We start from the raw sequence: 15,723 nt of genomic DNA, 5'->3' as shown, positions 1-15,723 counted from the left end.
TCTGACTTGATGCTGGGGTAACTGAAAACTAATTCATTCATTACAGACTGTCCAAACTCGATGCCTGTTTCCCCTACTATCGTGTCTCACACGTTACATTGACCCAGTCTCGTTCAGAGTTTTAAACCTGGTACACAGTTTCTTCACTCCTCTCAGTCACTGTTACTTCACCCATTCACTCGGACAAACTGTCGTTTCTGAATTACTACCCTGAGCCAATATTAATTCTAGCAGTTCGTCAGTCATAACTTGACCTCACAGAAATATGAAGCTACTAGTTCATTAGTCTCTTATAAGCAGTACCTCATCTCCCCATAGCATATTCTCACAGGTAAAATCTTAAATTCAGCTGAATATACAAGTTGATTACTTACTTCCTCGCAGATATAGCCGTACCAGTAGTCTGTGCAGCTCGAAGACAAAGCGTTGTTCTCAGTACCAACACGCAGTATGACGACTCGTTCAAGCGGCCTTCTGGTTCAAGAATGAGCCTGATATGCCAGGCGGCCTTATTTTATAATCCCGTACAGCGTCATCACGCCGCTTGATCGCGTGCAATCTGCGCGCGCCCGCGAAGTTTTTCCCGCATAAAGTATATCATGAGCTCTAATTAACGAATGCATTAATGAATGCAGCCCTAATGCATATCAAAATAAAGCAGAAATTATACAGGTTGGAATTCTTGTCTCAAGTCCAATGCAACTCCTCCGTAACCAAAGATATTAATTTAATTCTTTCTTCCCTCCTAATATAAGTTTTGCCGGGATCTGGGACGCGTCCCCAATCTTCATCAAGAGGCTTGGCTTGGGACATAACTCCTTTTAATGAGTTTCTGGAGATTTCTCATAATGACGCTCGCGCTCACTTCACACAAGAACGCTTCTTCTGGACTCCTTTATGACATTTACTGTAAGACACTGGCTTCGTGGGTGGCCTTGTGTGATTCCAATATCCAATACTAAAATTAATACAATTGTCCCATGAACAGGATGGTTCAATATGATGCGACTCCATCTTCCCACTCCAGATGACGTCCACCACCTTATCAGCACCGGCGCCCGAATCCATGGACATCGATACCGAGTGGAGCCTTCTCGCTCCCTACGCTCAACAGTTCGCCAACTCCACAACAACACACATCGTCGCACCCGGCCTGGCCCTCCTCCTGTTCAGCCCCCTCAACCCCTTTGTCCACCCGCTCACCAATCTAGTCACTTCCTCCTACCCCTTCCAACATTAGATATAATCCGCCTTCTCACCACATCTCTTAATAATATCACCGCGACTCTCCACCTGCTTTTCATGCATCTTCACCCTGGCGTTCCCTTCTAATCTTTTCCCATCACATACACACATCTCCCGTCATTTCTCATTTCTTCTACCCACCTTCTTTCTCCATCACGTCTCCTCGACCCGCTCGCATCTCTTGGCCAGAGACAGGGCGTAACCCTCTAGGTGGCCCGTCCCACCCCTTCAGGGTGGGGAATGAAAACTTTAGTAGTAGTAGTTAAAATTATTATTATTATTATTATTATTATTATTATTATTATTATTATTATTATTATTATTATTATTATTATTATTATTATTATTATTATTATTATTATTATTATCATTATTATTCGCCTTCCTACAACGCATTTCTAAGAAACCGTTTCCCTGTAATTGAGTTTTTGTCCACATCAGTCCTATCGGGGTCTTTAGCTCTCTGATACAAGACCGGCTCCAATCGACTCCAAATTGGAGTCGGTCTTATCTGATCACACAATACGGCGTGAAACACGAAATGCAAAGTGGGAGGACCACGCTTCTGTATGTAACCTGTAAGCCTAACAAAACTTTCTTCAGCTTATCCCAGGTATTTGTGGGGTCGCTGGAGCCTCCCACGCTCATTTTGGTTTTGGCCGGGGTTTAAGACCGGATGCCCTTCCTGACGCCACGTGATTCTTGAGATGAGGGTCTCGACCCAGGATCGACCGGGATTCCAACCTCAGCCTTCCGGGTGAGAAGCCAGCAACTAAGCTACTGAGCTAATCGAACACGCCACCTGTAAGCCTAATAAAAGCTTAATTCAAGGAACAGATTTGAATTAATTCACAGATTTTTAAATTTGAATGACAGTAAATCGAGGTCGGAGGTGTATAGAAAACTCCATGTGGCTTAGAAGAGAGACTCGATATATGCATTTCTTAAAGTTCCGAGACAGTATTTACTGTAGCTGACGAGACTGCAGAATCCATTGATGTAGCCTATCTTCTGAATGGAATAAATCCAGGAATCCACAGAAGAATGTAAGAAAAGTAAGAAATTGGGTAAACAAGGAGCTTAATAAGTCACTGAAGCTTACAAAGAGAGATGTCCCAGAACAATCATGCGTTCAAGAGTGGTGTGTCAGTAAGTATTCTCCAACTGATATATTCAGTCTGTTTTTTTGGCCACGATTTTCTCAATACAATTTGCAAGCAAATGATGGTATCTTCAGATACTTCGGTATTCTGCTTTTATCTGGTTACATTCCTGTTACGCACAGACGAATATTTTAGAAAACCAGTCCAAATCCTCACAATGCTCTCCTTTCTTCCGCGATGACATGAAACAGATTTGAATTAATTCACAGATTTTTTCATTTGAATGACTACTGGAATTTCGAAACCACAGATTGTATTTACATGATAAGGCCACTCATGGAACACCTCAACGAGAAATTTCAAGAATTTTCCCCTCCTCTAGGGAATACGTTTTCGCTTGATGAGGCCATGGAGCCTTATTACGGCCGTCACTATGCCAAAGCAGTTCATTAGAGGGAAGCCGATACGTTACGAATTCACATTTTGTTGTCTTGCTACCTCAGAAGGCTACCTGTTGAAACTTGAACCATATACGGCTGCGTCAGGGAATGAAAATCGGGAAATGTCACTTGATTCAAGTGTTAGTGAGAGACTGTGTATGGGATATCTACCACATCAGAGTACAGTATTTATTGACAATTATTTCAATTCCCTGCCTTTATTGGAGTAGATTCCGGCTCCATGGCTAAATGGTTAGCGTGCTGGCCTTTGGTCACAGGGGTCTCGGGTTCGATTCCAGGCAGGGTCGGGAATTTTAACCATCATTGGTTGATTTCTCTGGCACGGAGGCTGGGTGTATGTGTCGTCTTCATCATCACTTCATTCTCATCATGACGCGCAGGTCGCCTAAGGCAGTCAAATCGAAAGACCTGCACCTGGCGAGCCGAACATGTCCTCGGACACTTCCGGCACCAAAGCCATACACGATTTTTTTATTCGAGTAGTTTAAAGATAAAGGGCTAAAATAATGTACGAGAGACGATCGGATTGAGAAAGCACCTCTCAGAGACTTGAAAAAGGAACCAAGAGGGACATTTCATGCCGCAGGCCTATGAGACGAACGAAGTTCGCTTACTTTGATCAGATGGCATGACAATAGCCAAGTCACCAAGGCAACTAACGTTGAAGAGGCCGCAGTACTTGGGGAAAGCCAGTGTCGACGATGGATTTATCAGGAAAAGAAACACAATGTACCACAACCAACTTTGATACAGAATACAATGGCCATATGGGTGGTGTTGATATTTCTGACGAGTTGAGAGGAGCACACCGACTGAAAATTAGAAGCAAGAAATGGTACTGGCCACAGATTAGATTCTGTATCAATAGTGCAGTAGTCAACGCCTGGCTTCTGTATCGCCAGATTGAGGATATGCCTTTACTGGAATTTACGAGACGCATAGTAATGGCTTTGCTCATGGGGCCAGAATATTTCAGTCCGCGAAGAGTGCATCCTAGCAAAATATCACAGGTAAGAGGCACATAACTGTTTCATATAAAGTCCAATTATTGTTAAAGCATGATGTGGAGTTTTACAGTACAGGAATATTTGAATGCAGGTTCTTGATGAAATCCAGTACGATGGGCGTGAGCATTTGGTCGATGCAACTCATGGTTCTCAACGACGCTGTGGAGCATGTGGGAAATGTGCCAAGTTTGCATCATGCGCAATGTTCGACTTCAAATGAGAAAGTGCTTTGTCCAGTTCCATTTGAAGAAGTGATTACTAAGTGGCGATGGAGAGAATCATGAAAACAAACAATACAATATTTTATGCGGTTATTGCTACTAATAAGTTTATGTTGTAATACAGAACAACAGGAGGCTTCAAAATTCGTTTCAGATCATGCTAACACATCATATATGGTGGGAATTAGGGACATTTCCCCGCGAGTATTCCTGGCCCCAAATCTATAAGATCTATAAGATCTATAAGATCGGTATTCTGCTTTTAGTGTTAATGTATGGCACAATACATTATAATCATACGCTAAAATGGTCCACAAAATTGACAAATTCAGATTTAAGAAAAATATCATTGCCTCAAGGACTGGTTATAGATGTTATGTTGAAAAAGTACCAGAAAACTTGAAAAACATTTCTGAGCATTAATGGGTTAATCATTGCCCCAGAGGAGTGCGATAAGCTTTGGCAGCCGGCACAATTCCTATCCTCGCCGGTAGATGGGGACTTCATTCACTCCATTCCTGACCAAGTCGAGTGATTGGAAACAGGTTGAGGGCATCGTTAGGCCGATTATTAATAGCCTATCATTATGTAACACGGTTCATTACTCTGAAAACATGCATTTATCGTTGAACCTTTTTCTTAAAAAAGTATTGAGGCTTATACGTATAGCGAAACACACGGGTACCATTAGTCTGATATAAAACAGAAGTAAATGCCTCAGAATCTCAGACTGCGGGTAACCATTATTTACACTTCGTTGTTGTTTGAGTCATCAGTCCATAGACTGGTTTGATGCAGCCCTCCATGCCACCCTATCTTGTGCTAACCTTTTCATTTCTACGTAACTATTGCATCCTACATCTGCTCTAATCTGCTTGTCATATTCATACCTTGGTCTACCCCTACCGTTCTTACCACCTACACTTCCCTCAAAAACCAACTGAACAAGTCCTAGGTGTCTTAAGATGTGTCCTATCATTCTATCTCTTCTTCTCGTCAAATTTAGCCAAATCGATCTCCTCTCACCAATTCGATTCAGTATCTCTTCATTCGTGATTCGATCTATCCATCTCACCTTCAGCATTCTTCTGTAACACCACATTTCAAAAGCTTCTATTCTCTTTCATTCTGAGCTAGTTATCGTCCATGTTTCACTTCCATACAATGCCACGCTCCACACGAAAGTCTTCAAAAACATCTTTCTAATTCCTATATCAATGTTTGAAGTGAGCAAATTTCTTTTCTTAAGAAAGCTCTTCCTTGCTTGTGCTAGTCTGCATTTTATGTCCTCCTTACTTCTGCCATCGTTAGTTATTTTACTACCCAAATAACAATATTCATCTACTTCCTTTAAGACTTCATTTCCTAATCTAATATTTCCTACATCACCTGCCTTCGTTCGACTGCACTCCATTACTTTTGTTTTGGACTTATTTATTTTCATCTTGTACTCCTTACCCAAGACTTCATCCATACCATTCAGCAACTTCTCGAGATCTTCTGCAGTCTCAGATAAAATAACAATATCATCGGCAAATCTCAAGGTTTTGATTTCCTCTCCTTGGACTGTGATTCCCTTTCCAAATTTCTCTTTGATTTCCTTTACTGCCTGTTCTATGTAAACATTGAAAAGGAGAGGGGACAAACTGCAGCCTTGCCTCACTCCTTTCTGGATTGCTGCTTCTTTTTCAAAGCCCTCAATTCTTATCACTGCAGACTGATTTTTATACAGATTGTAGATAATTCTTCGTTCTCGGTATCTGATCCCTATCATCTTCAGAATCATAAATAGCTTGGTCCAATCAACATTATCAAATGCCTTTTCTAGATCTACGAATGCCATGTACGTGGGCTTGTCCTTGATTCGACCCTCTAAGATCAGACGTAAAGTCAGGATTGCTTCACGTGTTCCTACATTTCTTCTGAAGCCAAATTGATCTTCTCCCAACTCAGCTTCAACTTGTTTTTCCATTCTTCTGTAAATAATACGTGTTAAAATTTTGTAGGCATGAGATACTAAACTAATGGTGCGGTAGTTTTCACACCTGTCAGCACCGACTCTCTTGGGAATAGGTATAACAACATTCTGCCGAAAATCGGATGGGACTTCTCCTGTCTCATACATCTTGCACACTAAATGAAATAACCTTGCCATGCTGATTTCTCCTAAGGCAGTCAGTAATTCAGAGGGAATATCATCAATTCCAGGTGCCTTGTTCCTATTTAGGTCACTCACAGATCTGTCAAACTCTGACCTCAAAATTGGGTCTCCCATTTCATCAGCATCAACAGCCTCTTCATGTTCCAGAACCAAATTATCTACAGCTTTACCTTGATACAACTGTTGGATATGCTCCTGCCATCTTTCTGCTTTGTCTTCTTTCCCTAGAAGTGGCTTTCCATCTGAGCTCTTAATATTCATGCACCTAGATTTCCTTTCTCCAAAGGTTTCCTTGATTTTCCTGTATGCAGCATCTACCTTTCCGAGGACCATACAGTCTTCGACATCCTTGCACTTCTCTTTCAGCCATTCTTCCTTAGCTACCTTGCACTTTCTATCCACTTGATTCTTTAATCGCCTGTATTCTTTTCTGCCCTCTTCATTTCTAGCGTTCTTGTATTTTCGTCGTTCATCAATCAGGTCTAGTATCTCCTGAGTTATCCACTGATTCTTAGTTGATCTTTTCTTCCTTCCTAACATTTCTTCAGTAGCCCTACTGACTTCATTTTTCATGACTCTCCACTCTTCCTCTATAGTGTTTCCTTCAGCCTTTTCATTTAGCCCTTGTGCAACATGTTCCTTGAAACAATCCCTCACACTCTTTTCTTTCAACTTGTCTAGATCCCATTTTTTTTTGCATTCTTTCCTTTTTTCAATTTCTTCAACTTCAGATGGCATTTCATGACGAACAAGTTGTGGTCAGAGTCCACGTCAGCTCCTGGGAAAGTTTAGCAATCCAACACCTTGTTTCTGAATCTCAACCTAATCATAATGAAGTCTATTTGATACCTTCCAGTGTCTCCAGGTATCGTCCACGTATACAGCCGTCGTTTGTGGTGTTTGAACCAAGTATTGGCAAGGACTAAATTATGATCAGTGCAGAATTCAACCAGCCGACTTCCTCTTTCGTTCCTTTGTCCCAATCCAAATTCTCCTACTATACTACCTTTTCTTCCTTGGCCTACCACTGCATTCCAGTCTCCCATCACAATTAGATTCTCATCACCTTTTACATATTGTATTAAATCTTCTATCTCCTCATATATTCTTTCAATTTCTTCATCATCCGCTTAACTAGTAGGCATATAGACCTGCACTATTGTGGTGGGCATTGGTTTGGTGTCTATCTTGACGACGACAATTCTTTCACTATGCTGGTCATAGTAGCTTACCCGCTGCCCTATTTTCTTATTCATTATTAAACCAACACCTGCATTTCCCCTGTTTGATTTCGTGTTGATAATTCGGTAGTCGCCTGACCAAAAATCCTGTTCTTCCTGCCAACGTACTTCACTTATACCAACTACATCTAACTTTAGTCTATCCATCTCCTTTTTCAGATTTTCTAACCTACCACAACGATTCAAACTTCTAACATTCCACTCTCCGACTCGCAGAATGTCAGTATCCATCTTCCTGATGATCGCCCCCTCTCGTGTAGTCAACACCCGGAGATCCGAATGGGGGACTAGTTTACCTCCGGAATATTTTACCCGGGAGGAAGCCATCATCAGTACATCATTCATACAGAGAGAGCTGCATGTCCTCGGGAGGTAGTTACGGCTGTAGTTTCCCGTTGCTTTCAGCCGTGTAGCAGTATCAACACAGCTAAGCCATGTTGAGTATTATTACAAGGCCGTATCATTCAATTATCTAGACTGCCGCCCTTGCAACTACCGAAAGGCTGCTACCCCCCTTTCGATGAACCATTCGTTAGTCTGGCCTCTCAACAGATACCCATCCGATATGGTTGCATCTGCGGCTCGACTATCTGCATCACTGGGACACGCAAGCCTCCCCACCGCGGCAAGGTCACATGGTTTATACTGATATTCGCTAAGGAGCATATAAATAGGGGGAAAGAATTCTGGAATGGTGTTATCTTGTCTGATGAGACAAAAATAAACCTTTCCTGGGTCAATTAGCATCCACAGAATATAGAGAAAAATTGGTACGGACAATGATGTGGCGAATACACTCCCAATTGTAAAATACGGTGGTTGGTCTGTAATGTTTTGGGGCTGTATGTCAGCCAGAGGTGTGCGTAACATACATTTCATCGACGGAATAATGAACAAGGAGGGCTATAATGCAATCCCGTGGGCAAACGTGAAGCAGAGTGCCGAAAATATGGGGATGCCACATGTTTATATATTCCAACATAATAATGAATCAAAACACACTGCTGATATTAAAAAGACATGGTTGATCTGGAACATTCCTAAGCAGCTTAGAACACCTTCCCAGTCTCCGGATTAAAATCCCATCGAACATCTTTGGGCTACCTTGAAGAGGAATCTCCGTTGGCAACGTATGCGTACGAAGGAGGAACTTAAAAATGCGATTCTTCAGGAATGGCAGAAAATCAGCCCCGACGTATACAAGAAATTAGTGTATTTTATGCGGCGACGATGTCAGGCAATTAAAAAGTCTTGGAGACATTCCACTAGATACTAACATGTTCCAGGAACCCTTTATTTGTTTGTTTATTTCAAGTGTTCAGTTTGCTTGTACGAATAGAAATGATAAAAGATTATGGGCGCGCTTTTCTTTATAAGAAGCTGTATGTTTGGTTAACATGATTGCAGATAGATACAGTAGATATATGTTTTCTGAAGGCTTTGTTGAATGTATGTTGAGGGAATAAAATCCTTTTCAGTTTATTATTTTCTGGCAGTGCGTTGAAGTACTAAAGCAAACAGTCCGTACGAATAGAACAGGTACATACTGTAAGTTTTCCTATCGTATTCCAGAAGAGTTCACAACTCAATGAAGAAACAGATATTACCAACTCGATCAGTAGCGCGTTTGTTTACCTTTCCTGTATATTATTTCTTTTAACCTGCTGGGCATTGAGAACACCAGTTTCCGTGTTAGTTCAGATGAATTGTTGCCCCATTCTTGTTGTAGTAACTGTTTCAACTGTGGTTTACCTGTTATGTGGTGTTTTCTCAGTCTATAAGATGTTCGATGGGGTTGGTATCCGGCGATTGGGGAGGTGTTTTAATGTGTGCGGCGTGTTGTAGAGTACCCACAAACGAACAATTTCTGCCGTATGTTTGGGGTCATTGTCGTGTTGGAAGTAAAACTCATTAACAATCCCAAGCTCTTCGGCGCTTTTGCGAACGTTCTCTTTCAGGATGTTCAAATATTGAAATCTGTCCATAAATACCAACTCCTCGACACCTGAAGCGGCCATTGAGTCCCACACCATAACCCCACCCCCACCGTGCTTCACAGTGGTAACGAGATTCTGCTCATCGAGCTCTGTGTTAGGGCGTCTCCACACTAAAATGCGTCCATCACTTCGGGAAATATTAAATTTACTCTCATCTGTAAACATCATGTCGACTAAAACGCATTTTCTTTCGTCACATATTCTTTTACAACTTGTAGTCTCTTCCGTCGATTCACTTTCGTTATGTGCGGTTTCTTTCATGGGATCCTAGATCGAAACCCAGCACGATGAAGGACCCTCCTTACTGTTTTGTGTGACACTGCATGATGGAAATATTCTGCCAGTTGCGATGCTATTGCCAAAGATGTAGTGTGTGGTTGTTTTTTAATTGTGGTTACAATGAACATTTCTTCTCGTGCGGTCAGTTTCTTCGGACGTCCACTTCTTTTCTTGCTTATAAGAACATCCTGCCCTTTTAACCTTTGTATGATGCTTTGCACAATTGGTTTACTTCTTCAAATGATTGTTCCGATCTCGGTATACGATTTTCCTTGGTGGTGAAAGCGTAGAATAAGTCGTCTCTCTTCAACAGACGTTTCCCTGCTTTTCCTCGCCATTGGACTAGTACCGCCTCTGACCAGCTGATCAGTCCGTCTCTGTCTGCATCTTCTACACAACTAATGCCACGGAACAAACCCCATTATTACACGTAGGGTATGAATACTTATGTCCAGACAAGTAGTGTCATAGAGTAGGTATTTGTTGCTTTGTTATGCACTGTTATTTACTTCCAGTTTATTTTGTACTGTTTTTTTGATAGGGCCTTTACGTCGCACCGACACAGATAGCTCTTATGGCGACGATGGGATAGGAAAGGCCTAGGAGTTGGAAGGAAGCGGCCGTGGCCTTATTTAAGGTACAGCCCCAGCATTTGCCTGGTGTGAAAATGGGAAACCACGGAAAACCATTTTCAGGGCTGCCGATAGTGGGATTCGAACCTACTATCTCCCGGATGCAAGCTCACAGCCGCGCGCCTCTACGCGCACGGCCAACTCGCCCGGTATTTTGTACTTTTTAATGACCACTGTTGTACAACGTATACGTTTGGTTCTGTAATTTAGACCTATACTCCGTATTGGTCCAGCAATAAAGCATTTTGTATTGGATGGCTAGGGGTATGGATACTTTTGTCCATGTCTGTATAAGGAGCATGCCACGTAGGTGCCAAGCTGTAATAAATGCTCGTGGAGGACATACACCATACTGAAGCTTTCCAACTGTGATAAAAATCCACCCTGGACGACTGTCATCACTTTGTTTTCGCCCCTATTTGGACATTTCCGTTTGTGTTCTGAAAATGAACGCGAATCTATCGATGTTCTTTTGTATACTTCAACGGTAAAGAATAATGGTTTAGTTCGTAATATACCTGGGTGTGAGGTATTGTTCTGTGCAGCATGGCATACGTTCAAAAATATATTCCCCTAATTTTCTGAACTGTGTAGTTAGTGGGATATATAAACATTATTATTATTATTATTATTATTATTATTATTATTATTATTATTATTATTATTAACCAAACTATTAGACGGTTGGTTACTCCGTTAGAGCAACAGTTTTCAGATGTTTGTTATGAAGACTTACAATTTACCGTATCTTCCCTTTCACTTTTCCTCGAATTGGGATAATGCCCGGCCAAGAATTTCGGGCTAGCTCGAGGGTCTACAATGGCGTGAATTCAACCTCAGGTAGCCCAGAAGAGGAGTAGGTTAAAATCTTCCTCTAGTCGAGGCAGTCGGTGATCCGGTCGGCGAACCGTTCCACGAAATAAATCCCCACCTCAAACCCGGCTGGCTCGACTGTTACCATACACTTGGCGTACCAGTCTGCGAATCGGTCCACTAATCAGTAAGTATACCCCAATCTGGGAAGTTCACAACGAATTAAAAATGGTACGAATAAAAAAAAAAAAAGATTTTATTATGGCCCGACGTAAAAACTCGAAAGTGGTTGTAGCTCGTGCAGCATTATTGTGTGCTGATGAGGCAAAAGAAGAATAAAAGTGTGTGAATGAAGGAATGGTCCGCCTCTGTGGTGTAGTGGTTAGCGTGATTAGCTGCCACCCCCGGAGGCCCGGGTTCGATTCCCGGCTCTGCCACGAAATTTGAAAAGTGGTACGAGGGCTGGAACGGGGTCCACTCAGCCTCGGGAGGTCAACTGAGTAGAGGTGGGTTCGATTCCCACCTCAGCCATCCTGGAAGTGGTTTTCCGTGGTTTCCCACTTCTCCTCCGGGCGAATGCCGGGATGGTACCTAACTTAAGGCCATGGCCGCTTCCTTCCCTCTTCCTTGCCTATCCTTTCCAATCTTCCCATCCCTCCACAAGGCCCCTGTTCAGCATAGCAGGTGAGGCCGCCTGGGCGAGGTACTGGTCATACTCCCCAGTTGTATCCCCCGACCAAGAGTCTGAAGCTCCAGGACACAGCCCTTGAGGCGATAGAGGTGGGATCCCTCGCTAAGTCCGGGGGAAAAACCGAACCTGGAGGGTAAACAGATGATGATGATGATGATGATGATGAAGATGTCATAATAATATAATTATTTGACAAGGAAAAGTTGATTACAATAATATTTTTAAGTTACTGGCTTTACGTCCCTCTAACTACTTTTACTGTTTTTGGAGACGCCGAGGTGCCGGAATTTAGCCCCTCAGGAGTTCTCTTACGTGCCAATAAATCTACCGTCACGAGGCTGACGTATTTGAGCACCTTCAAATACCACCGGACAGAGCCAGGATCGAACCTGCCACGCTGGGGTCAGAAGGCCAGCGCCTTAACCGTCTGAGCCACTCAGCCCGGCAAAGTTCATTACAAAATAAATTCGAAATCAATACTCTTAAATTTAATATTTGCTTTATCCATTGAAATGAAATGTCAATAATAATAATAATAATAATAATAATGTTATTTGCTTTACGTCCCACTAACTAATTTGTCGGTCTTCGGAGACGCCGGGGTGCCGGAATTTAGTCCCGCGGGAGTTCTTTTACGTGCCAGTAAATCTACCGACACGAGGCTGACGTATTTGAGCACCTTCAAATACCACCGGACAGAGCCAGGATCGAACCTGCCACGCTGGGGTCAGAAGGCCAGCGCCTTAACCGTCTGAGCCACTCAGCCCGACAAATGAAATGTCGTATGGCTTTCAGAGCCGGGAGTGTCCGAGGACATGTTCGACTCGCCAGGTGCAGGACTTTTGATTTGACACCCGTAGGCGACCCGCGCGTCGTGATGAGGATGAAATAATGAATACAACACCCAGTCCCCGTGCTAACGAAATTAAACAATGATGGTCAAAATTGCTGACCCTGCCGGGAATAGAACCCGGGACCCCTGTGACTAAACGCCAGCACGCTAACCATTTAGCCATGGAGCCGGACGCTTCATCCATTGATTTTACTTCTCATAAACAAGTACTCACCAGGTACATTCGAATTAATTCTTCCCAGAACTGATTAATCTCCTCAAAAGTCTTATTGTTATTCGAGGTGAATGACCCATGTGGAAATACTTACAAACAATATGCACCTACAGACAAACAAACGGTGAAATGGTCATGCACACACTGACGGGTTGGCGGATCGGTGTGTCTGCCGGTTTATCTGTCGAACCAACACGAGCCCAACCACGAACATCCCCTGATCCGATCAGTGCGACCAAGGTCACGCATCGGATGGAGGAGCGGTTCGACTGTCAATGGGCCCCTTTACCCTCATTCCAGAGGTGGTTTTCCGAATAAGTGAGCCATAAGTGAGACACAGTCGTGTTTTCTTCCCAATCCTAACCTCAAATGTTTACAAATGCACACAGTTGTATAATCAATACCACCAGACTGACACAAGTTATCAAATATATTTCGGAGACATGAATGATGGGTCAGTTGCGTCAGTTAACATTCTTCTTATTCTTCCCTTAGGCCTGAGAATCGTGATCTTTGTAGGCATTTTTTTCTGCGAATTTCTATCCATCGCCGTCTTTTACCAAATGAGTTCTTGTATAAGGAATGTCCTGGTTGCATGTTTTATGCAGACTGTCCAACTCATAGGTGAGATGTTGTGGGTTCGGATCACACTGGTGTCCGCTTGGCCATATTTGTTCTGTATTTAACATCACGACCTAATACGTCATCCTCCACGGATGGAAGAAATGCATTTTATACGCGTTATCTCTGATGTAGTGATATTCATGTTTATTTGTATTTTGTAGTTAAAAACTAAACCAAACCCCATGGCACTACAGCCCTTGAAGGGCCTTGGCCTACCAAACGACCGCTGCTCAGCCCAAAGGCTTGCAGATTACGAGGTGTCGTGTGGTCAGCACGACGAATCCTCTCGGCCGTTATTCTTGGCTTTCTAGACCGGGGCCGCCATCTCACCGTCAGATAGCTCCTCAATTCTAATCACGTAGGCTGAGTTGACCTCGAACCAGCCCTCAGGTCTAGGTAAAAATCCCTGACCTGGCCGGGGTTCAAACCCTGAGCCTCCGGGTAAGAGGCAGGCACGCTACCCCTACACCACGGGGCCGGCATTTTGTAGTTAAAGAGAAAGAATAATTAATAGAAATTATTGTATGGTTCAGATCTTACCCTCGAGGCCTGATTAGCGTAGCCTTGGAAGATATTGCAATATTACCAAATATCGGCAGGCTCACATTTTATTTCGTCAAGTAAGAAGGTTTCCTACCTTTAGGCAGATTCATCAAAATAGTGGTAACGGCTACCATGTGCGAGGTAATGGAAACCTTCCACATATTTCAGTACACACACAGTTCACTGCCCCCACACTCTTAGGTCTACAAAACAACATTCTTGAGGAATACTACGACGTAATTCCTTAGCTGTCAACAAGAGTAGTGGACATTGATTAGTGACCAGACACTACAGTAGAAAGATTACGCAAGAGGCAGCCATTATAATTCCTGGATTCCATCACTCTAGGAGTTCTTGGGGCTCACACCATATAGGAAGTGTAGCAACCAAAGGATTCACTTGGGTCCAAAATTACTTTTACGTTTATTATTATTATTATTATTATTATTATTATTATTATTATTATTATTATTATTATTATTATTATTATTATTATTATTATTATTATTATTATTTTGAAAACCTAGCTGGCAATCTTTTTCGTCAGAACTCTGTTGACCGAGTGAGTTGACTGCTTGGTGCGGTACATAGATGTAAGCTTGCATTCGGAAGATGGTGAGTTCAAACCTCACCACGGCAGCCCTGTAGATGATTTTCCGCTTCCTTCCCAGTTTCGTCGTCGAAAACCTGAGTTAGTGCGATGTTAAACCGCTGGCAAAATGATACTGGAATTTTTATCTTTTTACCCCGGCCGTTTTACGAACTATGAGTCGTTCATGTTCTCTCCCTTTTGAATAACCCTCATTCTTTGAAGTGCCCGAACTTCTCCTATTATTATTATTATTATTATTATTATTATTATTATTATTATTATTATTATTATTATTATTATTTATTATTACTATTATTATTATTATTATTAATATCTGATGTAATTATCGGAAGGTACGAGTAAATTTAATTTTAACATAACTATGCCCTCAGCATTCTGAAAACATGAACTATTATGAAAGAAACTTCTCTAAACAAACACTTATATGCAAATCAAAATGTTTATATTTGGAGTCAGGGTAGAGTAATTAGTGTATTCATTAAGCTTTAAATTGGAAGAGCATCGTACCTGCACAGATGTACCCAGGAGCATATTAGTTAATTTTGTCGAGTGAATACATTTTTATTAAATGTTTTTGTATACACTGTAGGTTAGATATTTCCATCGTGTAATTTGATCAGTGACCAGTTTATCCTATCCTTAGAAGCATGTGTACTGGTGTGGGCGAAGTAAGACCTCTCATCGGTACTGAATTCCCGAATCATCGGACGCGACCTCAGATATAATCACTTTAACTGTGACAGTTTTAATTGTCTTCAAGACAAGGTTGTGCGCTATCTAAATTTTTGTTAAACATGTTCATTGAGGAGGCCATATCAAAACTTAAGCGAAAAACCAAAGGAATTAAAATTAACGAACAAACAAATCCACTGTATAAGGTTTGCCGATGACATTGCATTAATTGCAGATTCAGATGATATGAGTTTTAACATCAACACTACAAGAATCAAAATTAAAACTGAACACCTCGAAAACAAAAGTATTAGTTGTCAAGTAATTAATTAACTGAGGAAATATCAATAAAC

Source organism: Anabrus simplex, chromosome 3 (genome assembly GCF_040414725.1).
Source record: "Anabrus simplex isolate iqAnaSimp1 chromosome 3, ASM4041472v1, whole genome shotgun sequence".
NCBI classification, from domain to species: domain Eukaryota; kingdom Metazoa; phylum Arthropoda; class Insecta; order Orthoptera; family Tettigoniidae; genus Anabrus; species Anabrus simplex.
The sequence above is the reverse complement of the archived record's forward strand: the minus strand, read 5'-3'. Positions refer to the sequence as shown.